Source organism: Lissotriton vulgaris, chromosome 3_1 (genome assembly GCF_964263255.1).
Source record: "Lissotriton vulgaris chromosome 3_1, aLisVul1.2, whole genome shotgun sequence".
Taxonomy (NCBI): Eukaryota; Metazoa; Chordata; class Amphibia; order Caudata; family Salamandridae; genus Lissotriton; species Lissotriton vulgaris.
In genome coordinates this window covers 572,940,457-572,946,913 of record NC_141689.1, presented here as the reverse complement: position 1 = coordinate 572,946,913, position 6,457 = coordinate 572,940,457, and positions in this window count along the sequence as shown.

Sequence of the window (6,457 nt, the reverse complement as noted above, 5' to 3'; positions counted from 1 at the left end):
ACTGAAAATGGGTAGCTGCTGTTGTTGTTTCTGACTGCACGGACATGTTCTTGAATGCAGTAAACAGAGAATTTGTCATTTCAATTGAATACTCTATTGATTTTGTGTGATCAAATAGTGTTTAACTGAAAAGTGGTTACCCAGCATACCGCACACATACACGAATAAGGTAAATACGATCATGTACACAATGATATGACTATAAACAGGAGTTTAGTCGCATTTTTTCACTAAATATGTTTGGCATCGGGTCAATTTTTATTTTTTCACCTAGTTATAGTGACCCCTCATTATTTTACGTAGCTTACTCCGGAAACGCTTGTTAGCGTTTGGCAATGATGTGATTGCACTTCCGAGGCCAACCCCTTGGTCAGTGGCTCTTCATGGTGGGCAACATTTGCTCTTTAGATGCTGCCCACCTTCTTTTTAATGCAGGATGCCTTTTGTTTGATCTCTGGGCCAGTTCCTCTGTCCTTACCATACTTGTTTTTATTTCCATGGCCTTCATCTGAGGGAGTGTAGAATGAACCTGTCGCAAGTTACTCCTGCCTTTACACATTTAAACAGACAGTACTAAAAGCATTTTATAAGCATTGATTTAATTACCTACATACATAATAAGCAAACCACACATGCAGACTTTAATGAGTTACACATTTAAATCTATTGCATCTCTTTATATGTGAACTAATACATTATGCATCATTTACACACATTTTCAGTTAAACACGACATTCATCTTCATGAATAACATATTTACACTTCTATTCACTCTAATATATACTGTTTTTAGTACCACATTTCTAAGGCTTACAAGTTAATATATTCCTCTATATACGTGGGTGCTGACTATCTGTGATTATGGTGCACCTCTACGATTTTCAGAATAACATGACGCTCTATCAGTTCCCCCCTTTGATGACTAGGGTCATAACACCTTCACAAAACTTCCTTGGAGAAAGAACCGACCTAAACAGAACTTGTTGCCATCCTTTCTCGTCTGCATCTTTCCATATTCTTAAGGCTCTAATATTGACTGTCCTGCAGTCTTTCCATCCTTCTCTCTTGTGCTCTAAGTGATCTCTTAATTTTGTTGGCCATATACCACTAACAAGCTCTCACAAGACCCCACAAACAGACCACACAAACCACAACTATAATGAGGGGTATCAAGACATAACCAAGGAATCCTGTTCAAATATTTGCAAACCAAGTTCCCACTTGACAAAACCCTTTGCCAACTTTCTCCCAAATTCCTTCTTCAGTCAAATCCTCAATTTCATGATGAATTGTAGTGATGTACCTCTCCAGATCCTTGCTGTTGTCAGGAATATAGAAACAACATCTGACAGACTCCGCCCTCTTTTGCTAAAAGGACATCTAAAGCAAGACGATTTTGCAAAACCATGGTCCTTATCGACAGCATCTCTCCTTCCATCAGCACCAGTGACTTGGCTACATTCATTGACAACTCATCAACCAAAGTCACCAACCTTCTAATTTTCACTTCATTCAAGATTACAAAGCCTGGTATTTGTCCACCAAAAATATCTCCAACTATTGCTCCCGCACTTTCATCTCTTTTCACTCTCGAATGCTTCCCTCCCTCTAGGAATTCTAAATCTTCTGCATGATATATTTTTGGGAAAATTATCGCGAAATAACAAGTACCATACCACTTAGCAGGCAACCTAACATAAGCATTCGTTCCACACACATAAAACACAGTTAGTATCACTTGTACAGGACCCTGCAAAAAGCCCTTTGCAGAATCTTCCAAAGTGAAAACATGATGACACGTAGTCTGTCCCACGGGAACATTCTCATAATAGGTCTGGTGACGTATTATACATAACTTCCCTCTCTGCTCCATATCTAGCGCTATAGGACCTTCGCTTCCCTTTGACCTATGCAACCTCTCTTCTTCAGTCCAATCTACCTCACCTTCCCCTGAATCTCGCAACTGTGTTCGTTTTCTGTATCTATCTTCTACCAGATTTATAAATTTTTCTCTACATCTGTTAATGAACCGGTAAGGTTATGCCTATGGGCATAAGCCGTATCCAACTCTAATGATGGAATAAAGTACTTTCTAAGTCTATCCTCTTGCTTATAATATTCGTACTTATTCAAATGTTTGTAAGCTGGTACTTCAGGAACAACTGCATTATAATTAGAAAATAAATACTTAAAGGGCTCTTATTGAGGAGAACTCAGAGGAGTTATTACAAGGAAATTGGATACAAGACGCTTGAAGATGTATGGTATATATGGAAAACTGTTAAAAAAATTCTAGATATACCCACTATCCATCACCGCACACCACTTTGGAATTCAACACTCTTTCCAAACTTTAGTAGGGACGGAGCGTGGCGTCATTGGGAGAGTCATGGTATTGTGGAGTTGGGGCAAATAATGATTGGAGATCATTGTAGAACACTTGAAGAACTTACACAACACTATTCACTACAAGGTTATCAAGAGTTTAAATACCTACAGATTGTCAATAGAATTAAATCAATTAGGCCATGCATCACTTTGCTTGGGGAATTTGAATTAATTGAGTATCTGAAGTCGGGGGGCCATAGAATTAGAGATATATATAAAATATTTAACAATGCATCGATGGAGGATATTGGAAAAATGGAAACCGCCTGGTCCAAAAAATTGGGGGATCCCGAAGTAGACCTTGATAAGGCACTAGCTATGGATAAGAGGTTTCTGCGCTCCTCGAATCTCAGGGCCCAACATTATAAAACGCTATTTAATCTATACTATACGCCGGAAAAATTATTCTCTTGGGGAAAAGCGGCAGATAGTAACTGCCCCAGATGTGGAAATGGTACAGCAGATCTTATACACATGTTCTATGGTTGTGAAAAACTAAAAACTATTAAAATTGAAATAGTGCAGTTTTTAGAGGGGCTACTTGACGTCAAAATTAACCTATCCCCAACCCTGATAATAATTGGATGTGATGTGAAATTAAATATGAGTACTGAGGCCAAAGCTTTAGTTTTCATCTCCGTAGCAGTCCTTAGGATTTTAATCAGTGCAGCCTGGAAGGATACAGAAGCTCCTACTTTTCAAATGTGGTTGTGCAGAATGTTGGGTATACATAACATTGAGGAAGCATTATATGATTTAAAGGGAGCTAAGTTAAGGGATATGGGTAAGCGACTTTGGGCCCCAGTGGCTACTTGGAGGACAGCAAAAGTACAAATGAATGATTTACTGGTATTGTAGATACTTAACCTGTCAATTGATTGCTTATTGTTTATTATTCTTTCTGTTTTTCGTTTGATGGTATAACGCTACGCATCTATCTATGTATTTATGTACGCATTTATGAATATGTATTTACCGGTATGAACTCTCAATAAATAAAATTTTTAAAAAAAAGGAATAAAGTACTTTCTAAGTCTATCCTCTTGCTTATAATATTCGTACTTATTCAAATGTTTGTAAGCTGGTACTTCAGGAACAACTGCATCATAATTAGAAAATAAATACTCAAACTGGCCACTCCCATAAAAGATACTAAGCAACAAGCTACATGAAATTCCATACGTCAGTGGAAGGTGATGATATTGAATACCCTCGTCCACCGAAGCAGGTAACTGCATTCACACATAACTATCTAACGCCTCCATGGCACCAATTACTCATACAGCAGCTTAGTTTATGCATTAAACCTAAAATCACCCCTGGAAAGATCTACATGAAATCTACAACTCTTCTAGTAGCGAAGCTCTTTCGGCTCCTATGGTGACCTCTTTCTTGCTAGAATTGGTAGGGGTAGGGTCTGCTTGAACATCCACTGCCTGCTAATGTGGAACTAAACATGAGACTACGACCACTAGAATTATGGAAACTATCACTCCACCTACAATTGTACCTATTACACATTTAGACATATGATTTGGATTTCCAGGCTCCATGGTTTCAGAAAGTTCTCAAAATTCCCAGTTCCAGCAAGTCTCTTTTCATTAGCTGTTTGCAAACCTGCTTGAATCAACACTCAATAAAGGCTGGAAGTCCCCTTTTTCAAGTTCTGTTCCTTTTTGACGCAGTCCAAAAACAAAAACACTTCCTTAACCCTTCTCCTTCCTCTACGGAGAGTCCCTACATTTCTTCTTCTTCTTCTGCTAGGACCTAGGTTATCTTTGTTCAACTTATTCACATCGAATTTCACTTTTATTCCAAAATAACATTTGCTCCAATTATCTCTAGAACATGCTGCAAAAGTTCAAGAAGAAGGACAATTACTTCGTGAGACGGAGCTTCATGACCAAATCAAGGAAACCTTAAGCTGTTCAAGATCAGATGGCGGATTCTGCTCAAAACTGGAGGATTCGAAACTGTGAGGGTCAGTATTCCTTCGATTTCAAGTCCTGGAACCAACAACACCACGTCTATTTTCACGTTAGGACTATTGCGGACCACTGTCACTGCCCTCACCCTCAAGGAACTCCATGATCCTGGCATCGGTCACAACGTATGATAACTCCGGAGCTGCATATCTCCGTTTAGGCACTCTCCCTCGCCTTGATCTTCTCAGACTCCAATGAGCTTGCCCTTCTTCACTCTCTTCTGATTCAGAGTCTTCAGACACAGGAGCAAGATCTCTCTTGGAAACCAGTCTCAAATTCAGTCACCTCTGCCTTTCAGTGTAGAGAAAGGCAGTGTAGCTAAACTCTAAAGGAATTGATACTCCCTAAAATAGAATCTAAACCAAATAATAGACCCTTTAGAACAATCAAATAAATGTGTGCTGAAACGAAAATTTATACAAAAATCCTTTAGTTTATTATATATTATTTGTTTTTAGTATATTTTGTTTGTTATTTGTATCTTTTATACAAGATTCATTTACTTTTTTAATTCATTGTTTACATTTTAAGAAGAAACTTGATGTGTATTCCCTGGTTGTCAAAAAACATTAATAAGTGAGAACAGAAAAATTTACATAAATACAATCACATATATACATTAGACCCCGTGATATACGAAAATATTCAGTTGTTGGTAAATTGATGAAGGCAATGCGGTTGAGTGGAACTACGCGCGTTTCGGCCTGAGGCCTTCGTCAGGTGACCGTCATTCGTATATTAGACATAAATCAAAAACAGTGATTAAACCTAAACAGAAAAAACAAGAACAAAAAACATATTTAAATATATTTACAGTTCAGACACACTTCTATATTACAGCTATTTACACCTCAGTTTCTATTTCTATATTTTGCGGGTCTATTGACGTTGCTATAAGAATGTATTATACATTTTTTAGCTTTTTAGTGCAAACACCAAATTATAATAAACGCCAGACTATCTAATTTTTATGCTCTCCAGTTACATCAGTGCATATTTGTTAACAGTATGCATTACTAGCTGGATGAAAGGTCGGCACTTCGAGTGTATCTATTTTTTTAAAACAATTCTAGTCTTGATAGTTTTCTTAGGGGATAGGTTTCTGTACCAGCAGCTCTATATTAGGCATTAGAATTTCATGAACAGAAGGATGGAACAACGAGAGAGAGTTAAAAAAATAGGTATAGACATAGATACAGAGGAATAAGGCCTTACATAATCAACAACACACAGGCAACCTAACTAATGGGATAAAAAGATGAGGATTCGGGATGTCGTTGGAAGGAAGTAAGGACTATATCTACTTACACAACAAAGGACAGGATGACGTATCAACGTTTTTGCCTCTTGTGGTGACACATTTAATATCGTTAGTCCAGTGTTAGGTATTCTGAAAAATAGATATGTACCCATTTGAGTTCCAATTCGGCTGTGTATTATTTTTTTTTTTTTTTTAATATAGTGTTCTCTGTTCTATAAAAAAATACCTTATTTACTCCTGCCACGTGGTTTTAGTGTCCATCAAATCACATCGTATATTGAAAGATATAGTGAAGCTTTGGGATCCTTAATTTAGAGGACTGGTTCTAAATTTCAGCGAGGACAAAAGAAGATTACTGTTTGAGAGTCTATTTGTGCGATTAAAATTTTATTAACTAGGTGCCTTTATAAATTCTATGTTATTTAAATCTAAAGACTTTCATTTGTTATTTGGAAGCAGGCAATGTACAGGTAAGTATAGATTTTATAACAGAGACAAGTCCTAGCTTTATACTGTGTTCTAGTATTATCTTGATGTGTTTATATACTTTACACACTTGGTAGTATTGGTCTTTTAAACACAATTTTCGTACTGCATAAGCGCATACCTTAAAAATCTGGCATTTCTGAAGTATATTTGTCGCACACTGAGCCACCGGAGAGGTACAAGCTTTTGAATCACTTTCTGTTTATTTAATCTGAATATAGGAGGACATGAAAAAAGGGACAATTCTATGTTACCATATTTAAATACTGCTATTTAGTGTTCCCCAGATAGGGCATGTTGATGTCTTTACCTTGATTTAATAGCGCTGTCAGCTGTG